The 11,923-nt window shown below is 34.7% G+C and overlaps 1 protein-coding gene across 1 annotated transcript in view; it reads left to right on the top strand.

The window, feature by feature from the left end:
- Nucleotides 1–11,923, top strand: part of LOC104530030 (protein quaking) — a 68,636-nt gene that overhangs the window by 15,829 nt on the left and 40,884 nt on the right. The window contains exon 2 of the mRNA XM_010174501.1: nt 3,012–3,155. The gene's annotated coding sequence lies outside the window, so the exon portion shown is untranslated. The remainder of the gene's footprint in view (nt 1–3,011; nt 3,156–11,923) is intronic.

Below are 11,923 nucleotides of genomic sequence, written 5' to 3'. Positions count from 1 at the left end.
GGGGGGGGGGAACGACCCAAAAAATTTCTGTAATTATGTTACTTTTTCTTGTATTTTTGTGCAAGTAAATTTCGAGGAGTTGTAGCAAGATTTTTTTTTTAACTACCTGATCCATTGACCTTAATAGCAAGCTAAATATTGAGCAGTTTTATCCAGTCCATTATTGTGTATGGGTACCTGGAGGATAATGAGTGTGCATATGCACAGGCAGCAGAAGGGAAACTGTTAACCCACTGAGAAAATAGCCTCATGGAACAGAATGGAAGCAGTGGAGGAATTCAAAGCCCCAGTGCCTTGAGGTAGAACAGAAGAAACTGAAAGTCCATTCCAAACTCTATTAGCTTTTTTCTTTTTTCTTTTTTTTTTTTTTTGACTAATTGTTTTTTCAAAACATGTTGTGTGGACTTTTATTCCTCTTAACCTTTCTTTCAGTCTTAGCATTTGACTTAAGAAATAGTACTCTCCACAACAGGACTTTTATTAATGTACTTCATGACCACAGAAGAGCATATATAGAACTAGTCATATATTCGTTCAGTTATTGATAATTATTTGTATGATTGTTTGTGCTGTAAGATCTGACGTTAATAATACGTGTGATTATTTACCTTACACACAGTATGTTCCACCTAAAAGTAAATTAGGGGGTGTGCAGAAAAAAATTACAGTATCATCTGTTTATTGTCTTATGTGCAGATTAAAAAAAAAAAAAAAAAAAACAACCTCATGCTGCAACAGAATAATTTGAAGTGCAACACCAGTAGTTGAGATTAAGTTAATCTGAAATATTTAAATACTGAATAATAGGCAGGCTACTTTGTTTTATATAACAAAGTATTTTTCTGCGTTCTACAAGTCAAAAATCAGGCATACATCCACTATAACAACGTGCATTTTATCTGTCATTGCTGCCAGGTGGTAACTCTTACGAATCTTCCAAGTTTTTTAGTCTTTGCACCATATTATTTTCATTATGAAAGAAAGTGATGCAGCACAGTAGGGCCTCTACACCTTTCCTTGTCATTTGTCTGAGTTGTTATCGTGCATCTCCCCATTAGTAACTGGTACCTTTCCCATTCCAGCGTTGTGTCAGCTGGAGAAAAGGTACCAGCAAATTTCTTGCTCTGCCCTCTGCTGGTTTAGAAACCTTCTCTCATTCATCATACCTGTAACATAATAAATTGTAATACCTGATGTTAATATACCTTGTCCCCATCTTAAAAGAAAACAACCCATTCCCGCTTTGGATTAAAAAAAAAAAATAAATGAATTATTTAAATAGTAATAGTGGAGTTTTGACCATGATTGAGTGAAATAAGCTGCAAATAATTTGTGGTAGATGGTTCGTTCATAGATTAAATTACAGCAGAGAACATGTTATAACTCAGCTGCACTTTGCATTAGGTTCTGTTTTATAAATTAGGCTTATTTTTCTCTCTTTCTGTGAATTTCAGAAACTGAAAAAAAGATATTTTCACAGCCACCATTGTTTAGGAAGTTGTCTAAGATAACATAAAAAAATCACTAGCTGCTAGTATGAAGTAGTGCCTCTGTGCATGTTACCTGAAGAACAGTGAAAAGAAATTTCCTTCAAATTACTACTTCTTTTCCATACATCTCACATGATTCTGTCTTTTTCCCCCATTTTTATCCTTATCTATTCCACAAAATGTTTCAGACTTAAAGCAGCCGAATTAAAGATAGATCATTCTAAGGAGCAGAGCTCCCTCAGGTATATATGAAGTACTGCAAGTATTTGTTGGTATTAAATCTTCAAATATTTCCTCTGCATGTCTGATTTCCTGGAAGAATTTTAATGAAATTTGAGGGAAAATACACATTTGCAATTAACTTGCTTGCCTTAATTTTTTTTTTAAATGTGGATTGTGATTAAGCCACAAATGCTTGTCTTACAAATAGGCAGCTCTTTTATTATGCCCAGGATTTTGAGTTTTAAGTAAGTGTTTTTGTTTATGCAGGCCGTAGTTAGATTCAAAAGTTATAATAAACCTAAAGCATTCACTAATATATTGATCCCCCCCCCATTTTGTACTTATTTTATTACATTTTAAATATTGTAAAATTTAAATTATGTTTCTAGGAAATTTAGCTAGTTTTCTTTACTGTTTAATAAAAACAGAGTTGGGACAGTTTACTCTGTGTTGTGTTCATTGTCTTGAAAGACTGGATACACGTGTGTTACTTAAAATTACTGATGCATGTTGTTTAAAAATGTTTACTTTTTTAAAAAAAGTTTTGTTTAGCATGCTGTTCCTTTCTGAAAGCATTACTAAAATTTATCTTTGGTGTTATTGATGCCACTGATGTAACAGAGAACCTGTGTATTTCTGGTGACTGTCTTCTTATGTGCTGTTCTGTGACTTCAGTATTAAAGCCTTCTCACCTCCTCTTGTGTGCCCTTCATCCAGCACACGTAGCTTTGCTTGGAAAATTGCAACTTCTGTTCCTTTTGTAATGTTTGATTCTCGAACCTTTTGTTTAAAAGCGTTTTTTAACACTGGAGAATTACTCTCTTTTCTTGCCCTTGGAAGTGATTCAGATGGAGTTCCTATGTATGGTACCTGTTTCACTGTTCTTGAAAATATTATTTTGCTTACCCACCAGTATGTTTTATCTCTTTAACTCTTGCAAGGCTCCAAATAATATTGAAAGCAACGCTATGTTTGCAGTACTTCTTGTTCTTGTTCCTTTGTTCGGTTGGGAAAGGTACTGTGAAGAAATCACATTTGTTTCGTAGTCTTTTAAAAAAAAAAAAAAATACGAGGTTCCAAATCACAAACAAAATCCCCCCAAAAATATTTTGAAACCTAAGTTCTTGTTAAGTAACCACATTAAACAGAACAGTCGTCACAGTGTGAAGAAGTCCTTTTCCATCTTGCTGAAAATACAGTTCTTATTATTCACAGAGTTGAGTTTGTCTACTGTTTATGTGATTGTTAAATACAGAGTGTAACAGTGCTTCATAGCTTCTGTGTTTTAATTTTTTTTAGGAAGAACAGAACCGAGGCAAGCCCAACTGGGAACACCTGAATGAAGATTTACATGTACTTATCACTGTGGAGGATGCTCAGAACAGAGCAGAAATAAAACTGAAGAGGGCTGTTGAAGAAGTAAAAAAGTTACTGATACCTGCAGTAAGTATTTGTATGCAAGTCTTCGATTTCCATTTCCAGAAGTTACTTCTGAAATATAGTTAATACTGCAGCAGGAAGAGTAAGCCTGCAGAGCGGTATCCGAAAATGAAGTTTAGATACTATTCTGTAATACTCTAGTGATCTTCAGAATATCTCATCCTGGATTGAATTATTCCTCAGAACAGAACAATATTTTTAAGAGATAGTGGAGTTTTTTTGGCCTGTTTTAGATACAGATGCAGAAAATGCTTATCACTTTTAAAAGACAATGCTGAACTGTTGCAAACACTAGCTTTCTCACCTTCTTTCAGTATAAGAATGCTTCACTTTAAGGCTGGGGAAGTATGAAGGCATGTTTTCTTAGATCATCACATTAGACATCTTCCAAAAAGAGTAAAACCTTTCAGGAGCACAGTATCAAAAAACTTTGCTGTCACTATACTGGAGAGAAATAAATAGTGAAACTGGAAAATGGGTTGTCTTTTCCTGATAATATATACTGCCTTCTACCCAGCCAGATGACTTAAATCCTTTTGCAGGAACCAGAATTACCCTGCGGGAACCCTTCTCTTACATGTGCTCTGTATTCTGACTGAAAGCAGGGTGACTCAGTGTGGCTGTATAGTGCATCCCATACCATTAACTTGCATCTTGTGCTGATTTTTAGCACCATTTTTGTGCCATTATAAAATGATAAAAATCAGTTACATCTTTTTCAGTGGAGAAAAAAATTGAGATTATCCTGTGAAATAAAGTAGTAGGTGGTATTAAAATGACGTAGTGATTTTGGGTGCTTAGTGAATGCTAATAGATGCTGGCTGTGAGGAAGCTTGTGGTGACACATGTTGTATAAGCACATTTGTTCAGAACATATTTTTTTAAAGTTGACAAATATCAAGAGAGACGCTTCATTTTTGAATTAACAAAATATAGTAGAATATTAAGCAGGAGATATAAAAAAAAGTAATTTAGACCTATTCACATTGCAAATTGTCAGTCTCTGAAGGCAGAAAATGGCTAGAGGAAGTAGATCTTCAGAATTTATTAATTTACTAAAACGACTGTGAGCACATTAGAACTGAGTTTATAGTCAGAATTAGAAATGGTAATAAGAAAAAGACTTTTTATATGGGCAAAACTTGACACCTTTATGTTCATTCTCTAACTACTGTGCAGCAAATAGTTAAAAAACTCACACAACTTGAACTTCTGTGTGATACAAATTAATTTTGTCAAACGTTTCATGATTCTTCTACCTCCCTCTTATTGCTGAATAGTATGAATGAAGGGTCAAGTTCAAGATGACCTAATATGTCACAAAACTCAGTATGTCTGAAGTACTACTGTGTATACTCTGTGTATGTTTGTGTTATACTTGGTTTCTGGAGCTGGTGGGTGGGTGTGGTTTGAGCCTCTCAAAAAAATAAATACAGTAGTAGTTTTTCATTGTGATAGTGTCAGCCACCTCTTTGTCTTGAAAATATTCTGCCTCACAATGATAATAAGATGGGGGAAATTGTGGATGTTGGAAGATTCCAAAGATGCTCTAAAATGCATGAAAGGAAAATTGGAAGTTACCTTTCATGTGGTAGAATGCCTGCAACTATTACTATTTTTCAAATAAATACCAGAGGATTAAAATTGATTAAAAAATATTAATGTATTTCTGTTTCATCTCCATCTAGCTTTAATAAAATTTGAGATTATGTAGGAGAGAAAATTTAGTCTCATTCTTGCCATAATAGTGACAATGCTTTGGTTTTCTGAGATACATTTCAGAAAAGCAAGCTAGTGTTAGGGATGGGAATGAATTACTAATTTCTCAGAATAATCAGTTATTTTTTCTGCTCAAGATATTAAAAAGCCTAATTCCATTTTATAGCAACAGTGCACAAATAGGCACATATCTAAAATGGATTTCTATTTGAAGGTACTTAAGTGAACAAAGACTATTTCAGTAGTGAAATGTGTTTCTTCTCATCTTTATGAATCTGGATCACTGGTGATTTTTTTCCTTGTGGATGTGAATTATTAATTTCCCTTTCCACTTGCTCTTGGATTTTTACTAAAATGGTGGTATAGTCAAAGAGTTTATCTTTAGGAATAAAAAGGACAACTTGAGGCAGACTGGCTGAATTTCTTTTTAAATTGTTGTTATTTTGTATTTAATTTACGTTTATTTAGTATGAAACTTTTTTTTTATTTGGACTGCACTTCAAGTTCTATACGACTAATTCTTTTTCTCTTCCCATAGTTCAGTGAGATACTGGTCATTATCTGTACCTGCAAGATCATATGGTACTGCTTCTTTCATGTTTTTCTCCAAAGAAAAATAGGAAGAATAAAGCAGTCTACAGGCTTTTGAGATCACTATTGAGCTGTACCATCCTTGTGCCTCCTTCTATAGTGAATCCTACAGGTTATTGATCTTTCTTCATTGTGAGATCTTTAAGAGTTTATTTGTTATTCACAAGAGTTCCTCTAAGGATGGGCAGTTCTCTTGCAAAGGAAAGACAAAAGATGCTCTGGATTGTGCGCTGGCAGAACTTAAGAAAAAATGCAGAGCCTGCATGAAGGGATGTATAGAATGATTAAGTATAGCATATGGAGTTACAATGTCATTAAGGGTTTGGAATTATTCTTCTGAGCACAGTAGGGCTGATTTCCTCTGCTAGAAATATGTAAGGCTTCTGTATATTCTGAGAAATGTTGAATAAACTCTTCTAGCTGACTGTGTTTTCTAGATACCCCTTTTGTTATACAGATGTCCGAGTCTTTTCAGTTACTAATTTGCCTTTATACTAACTGTCTTGATACAGGATGAGACACATAAAACAGAGTACATATTTTAGGCAAATACTTTTTACTACTTTTTCCTTTGACTCCACATTCTTCCTTTCTGAGGAAAGGATCATATTCTGCTTCTACTTAAATATTCTAATTTGGTCTGTAATCAGTGCTTTTCAAATTCTTTTGTATTGCTCTTCCTGCATCAGGGCAGCAGTAGTTTTACTTGTTTGCTGCCTCTATCTCATCTGAAGACAACTGCAACATAGTATTAGTCAGTGATGCTCCCTGTCAAACTGTGTATATCATCTGCCCTTACGATAATGGAATTTTATGAATGTGATGAGTAGGAAACAGTGTTTCAGTAGAATATTGCTTAATTTTGTTAGTGCATTTGGTTCTTGCCTGTAGTAGTGATTTTAGACTTTTCAGTCTTGGGTATCTTTAGATTTAGCTGTACAGTATGGGGGGAAGTATCATTATTTAAACAAAAAATCATTAAGAATAATTAAATACTGTAGCAATATTGATTTCATAATGCCAGAATCCTTAGAGTAGATGAATGTCAATAGCAATGATATTTTTTTAAGGTTATTCAAACACAAATAAAACCATGCTATATAAGAAATAAGGTAATTATTCCTTAATATGGAATAACATTAATTATTACTTAAAGTAGATAGGAGTCAAAAACACAAAAAAGTGTTGTAGTTGAGGAATTTTAAAAATGGAGTAAGGAAAGTATGCAAAATAAAGATGTTACTAGAACACAGTTTCCACACCAAGATGATCTATAACATAAATTCATAGAGAGTCCAAATTGCCAAAACACAATAAGCCATTTAATAATGGAGCAAAGTTTGGATAATTCTTTCTGTATGAAGGAGCTGAAGTTGGAAATGAATTTCGCTCGTCTTCAGGTCAAATAAAAAAAAGATAAAGCAAAACAAAATAACTTTGCAGAACTACAAAGCCTCGAATGTTAAAGCAGAAATACCAAACTGGCCTAAAGAGTGCTGGATTCACTGATACTACTGTCCTTCAACCATATCGTACTTCCTGCTGCATCTGTGGTCTCTTTCCAGTAAGCTGGAGGCTAAGTCTCAATTGGTGAAACTGTGACATAAAGGAAGTAAAGCATACACTCGTGCCTCCAAACATTTTCATAAACAACATAGAGAAAATAGCTATGGTTAACAAATAATAGAGTAGTAAAAATCAGAATGAGAACAACTGTGGAAATACCTGAAAATTGCCCAAGAGGCTGAGGCAGTTGCTGAAAGTGATTGATTGAATCTTCTTGAGTTAAGGTTTTAGTATTGGGTGAATTTACTTTGGCCTCAAGGGCTGGTAAGGTTAAGTGCAAGGCACTACTAGAAAAGTAAAAGTAGAAGCAGCAAACAGAATGCTTAGAAGATGTGTTAACCAGGGCAGTATGATAAGAAATACTGTCTGTTTTTAGAGGAAAATAAGCAACTTAACACTATAAGGTCTTTTATTTTGCTTTACTTGTAGTGCAATAAAATCAGCCTCACCAAGTTGCAACTGAATTCTAGATCATGGAGAAAATGGGGAAAACCTGTGCTGATGATGACTGCCTTCAGTATCATCTGTGACAAAAGATGGGACTGGGAAAACCCTTAAGAATTATTTTTTTATGATAAAAGATTATAACAGATAACATGCACTGTTTATAGAACAAAGGATTATTATAATCTGTATAGTAAAATGCAGAGGAATTAAGAATAAAGTAAATAGTGGAAGGGAATCTGGGGAAGTAGGATTCAATTTTCACCTTGAAGATAATGTTAGCCATCTTTTTGCTATAAAGAAAAAAATCATTGAATAAAAGAATCAAATAACAAACCATTCACTGTAAGCACCATTATGTCACATGTCTTGAAACATAGTATGCCAACAAAAACATCAGCAAAACTTTGTATGAAGAATGCAGACAACTACAACAAATGTATGTGATCCAGTGGTTAAACAAAAATATCTGTGTTAAATGGGATACAATCTCTTCTTCAGTATCTGTTGCTTTAAATTGTGAAGAGATGTTAGAAAAACACAGTACAAGCATTCTGTGGTTACACTTGACTGGCTTGCTTTGCTAAAGAAGTGAGTCTTTTCCACGGTAGTCCAGCTAATGTGCAAGAATTTTACTCACGGACTTTTCTTCTTCCAAATGCTTGCTGTACTCCTTATCAAAACAGCAGCAGAAGATGACATTCTAGTGTTTCATCCAGTTTAATGTGCTGTATAGTGCATGTTTTTTACAAATTGGAATGTTCTCTATAGTGATGCCTGGTATGTAAGTACTCACTGTCTTCTTTCTGTTTACTCCCTGCTACTAGAGATGGTATGTCTATTTTTAGTCACTCCTATATACAACACTTTATATAACAGGAATATAATGAAGGGGCAGTAGCCTTGGCAGAATGTTTTATTTTTCAGTTGGATAAGTAAAAAGTGTTTATTTCCCAAAGGACTGCCTTCAGCAAGTATGATGAGGTGGGGCTTTGTTATTAATTGAAGTAAATTTCTAATTTCCATGTGGGTTATTTTCAGCTTCCTTCAATAAACTGAAGGATGTCTTAATTTTTACCTTGAGAACTTTGTGTGCTGTGGATTCCATAGCAAAAACCTGATACAGAAGAATTTTAAATTGTGCTTTAGCTTTAGTTAAAAAAAGGAGTGGATGTTTGCAGTAATGCTGTACGTAAATTGTTGCCTTCTAGCTAAGACTATCAAAAACTTGAAATTTGAAGGATATTAGGAGAAGGTTTCATTTGTTTTAGCCATCTAAAAAGTTGCAGTGAATTCTGCGTGCAAGTTTGAATTCCCTGAATAGCTCTTTCTAATTCGTTCCTGCATGGTGTGCTGGTTTTACATTTTTGCTTTCACAAGTGAGAATATAGTGCCACCTTCTAAGTCTCCCTGTTGAAAAGTTGGTCATGCTGTGCAATCCATTGTTTGCTGCTTGTTCAATTAAAGTTATGAAATGAATAAGTTATACAGTAGCAGAAAAAAGACTGCTCTCCTTAAAAGCTTTTTAGGAACTTCCTGCATTACATCTGTTTTGTCACTTCAGTTGTAAGTCTCAGAGTGCACGTCCTGTAAATGATCAAAGTGAACCTCTGTAGTAGGTAGGGTAGTGAAGTCACTCCAGACTTCTTGGGAGTGACTCCTAGATAACACGTGGTAAATTTTTTGATGTGGAGGAGAGGTGATAGTGTGTTATTTTTAGTAGTGTGAAGCAGACTTAATGTTTCCATGACAGTATGATCCAAGCACTGCTGCAGTCCTGCCATTCCTTCATGATTTGCTGTTCCTGCTTCCTGATTTGCATCAGAAAGTACTGGCCTTCATCTGACCGCGTAGCGAGTCCATTTGGTGCAGAGCTTAACCTTGGATTAGCTGACTTGCTACCGAGTCAGTTTTGTTTTAGCACTGGCAGAAGTGACGGAACGAGAACACGCTGCCAGGGAAAAATGGGATTGGAGCAGACCACCCTTAAATAAACTTTTGTAAAAACTGCAAGGGAATATGTTCACCTGCAGATAGGTGAGAACAAAATAATCAGAAACTCAGTGTAGCAGAATATGACAGTGGAAAACAGAAGAGGAAAGCCTACTAGTATGTATGTTTTCCTTTTCTGTTTCCCACTGTCCAGTGTGTCTGGCACTGGTAATTTCAGTAGCTTATTCACAAGCTGAATAAAGAATTAATTATGTCGAGCGGTCCTTAAGTAAATTCTGGTATGCATTTTAACAGTCTTATTCTGCTGAAAGTTTGCACTCTAATGCAAGTCTGAGTTTTAAAAATGAGGACAAGAATCTCTTACACCAGTTCACATAGGAAGTATTTACATAATGTACTTGATATATTACTGTAGTGTTAAATCTTTGAGCTTGCACTAGTACTGACTATTAACAGAATTATTTCAGGCCAGCTACAGGTGTGAAGCAGCTCTCTCCATCGTTGTGTACTGTGGTGGAAACTCTGCAGACCAGTGGTTCACTATCACTTAATTTCTGTTGATGGAAATGATTTTTTCAGCCCATATTTCCTACAAGACACCTAAGTGATTTGCAACTTAATTGAATTAAACCTTGTTTAACTCTGTTAAATTCCTAAACTCTCCTGAAATTATCTTTGTAGTACTAAGGAGAAAACTGATGCTCATCAGAATATTGTTCATGAGAATAATTTTGAAAGGGGATATAAAATGTGCTCTTTTATATTATGATTAGAAATTTGTTTTCAACTTCCCATTCTCAAAAAGTTTGCAAATAATTAAAGGATAAATACAAATTTATGATAGTCTGTGCCCTCACATATTTCAGTTGGTTGTTTTACAAATCTGGACATGTAGTCATAATCAGATATAGTTATGTAAATACATCTAGTTTTATGAGCTTATAACTTAGATAGCAGTTCATACTGATTTTTGTTCTCCCTCAGCTTTCCTTATACCAGTGAGAGAAAGAAGCTCCTCCAATAGTTATTTCTTAAGTGTCTTAATCCAGCTGTTGCGATGAATCTCCTTACGGGCATCTTTGAGTTCTAGAACCCAGGGAAATCAGTTAGTTGTGCCTACATACAGTTGCTGTTGAATTCCTGATCTCTTTTCCCCTATTCCTTCTTCTCCAAAATGTTTACCGGAGATGTATACCACCCTCCTCTGTGTTCATTTATTTAAGATGTTATGAATGTATCGCTTGAGAAATGGTAGATCGTAATTTCTGACCTGGGGAAACTTATAAAATAGTCTCTTCTCAAAGAGAAACAAAGAAGCTCTGTTGCCTGAAACTGTGTAGGCACATGCCCTTCCAAAGAAGGATTTTGCATTGATTAGGAGCTCTCTAATTAGGTTCCACATGAGCTTTGTCTGTCTTCCAGAAATGCAGTTAAACTATTCGGTTTTTGGTAGACGTATTTGTGGAAGAAAAAATGGCATTGACCTATTCTGGTAATTCATTTTGTGGTATCTGTAACTCTTTTCTTCGTGCTTCATCTTATTTTTTTTTAAACTTGCTTCCTCTATTCTTGGCTATTTTTACAGTGCTTCCTATAATTTTTTTATTTTATTTATTTTGTTTTTTTCTTCCATATCTTTGTTCTTTTTCTATTGATGGCCCTGGAGCAGAACATGTAGGGTGGGATCTTAATATAAAATCTTGTTGAAGTACTTCTCTCCTTATGCAAGAAATAGGTGATGAAGCTGTGATTCTTCTTGTCCATCTGTCTTGATAAAGATGACGAGAAAACTGCAACAGATTACCCATGGGTTATTTTCTGTATCCTTTATTTCTACTTACAGTTGGTTTTTAGTTGATTTGTTTTCTTTTTTGAAATCACAGCCTTATACCTAAGTGGAAGAAATGCTAAGTGTAGAATTGTGATTCCATGGGAGACATAGTTTAAAGAATAGGAATTTGTTTTTCTGCACTTTTAACGCATTTTTATACTAAATAGTAACCAGACTGTATTAAGGAGGTCAGATCACTTTATGTACAAGTAATCTTGGCAGTGGTTTCTGGAGGGATCTTAGCAATTGCAGAGGTTTTTGTGTGCAAGTAACAGTCAAGTAACCAGGAAACATTTCCCTTTTCCAGCTATTTAAAGCATTCTTTATTGCCACTGTTAGTTTTGAAATCTAGATTTCTAATTATACAAAAATAAAGCTTGTCATACAAACATCTGTGGTTTAATGCTGACTGATGTCTTACAGTCGTCAGGTTGTTCTACATTATGCTATTTTGACATCAGAACACAGAAAATTCTAACCTTTGGAAAAGTGCCTGTAGTTTTTCACCTACTATTCAGTAGAAAACCTAAGCGTTTCTTTTTTAAAACAGTACAGAAATGCTTGAGCTTCTGGTGGAGGACTAATATTAAGGATTTATCTTTTTTCATAAGTTGCGGGAATAGTCTGGACCCTGTTATGAGGAGAAACATAAGTGAGCATGATCTAA

This window comes from Antrostomus carolinensis, unplaced genomic scaffold (genome assembly GCF_000700745.2).
Source record: "Antrostomus carolinensis isolate BGI_N321 unplaced genomic scaffold, ASM70074v2 scaffold20308, whole genome shotgun sequence".
NCBI lineage: Eukaryota > Metazoa > Chordata > Aves > Caprimulgiformes > Caprimulgidae > Antrostomus > Antrostomus carolinensis.
Note: the sequence above shows the minus strand (reverse complement) of the source record. Positions and strands in the feature narration are given on the sequence as shown.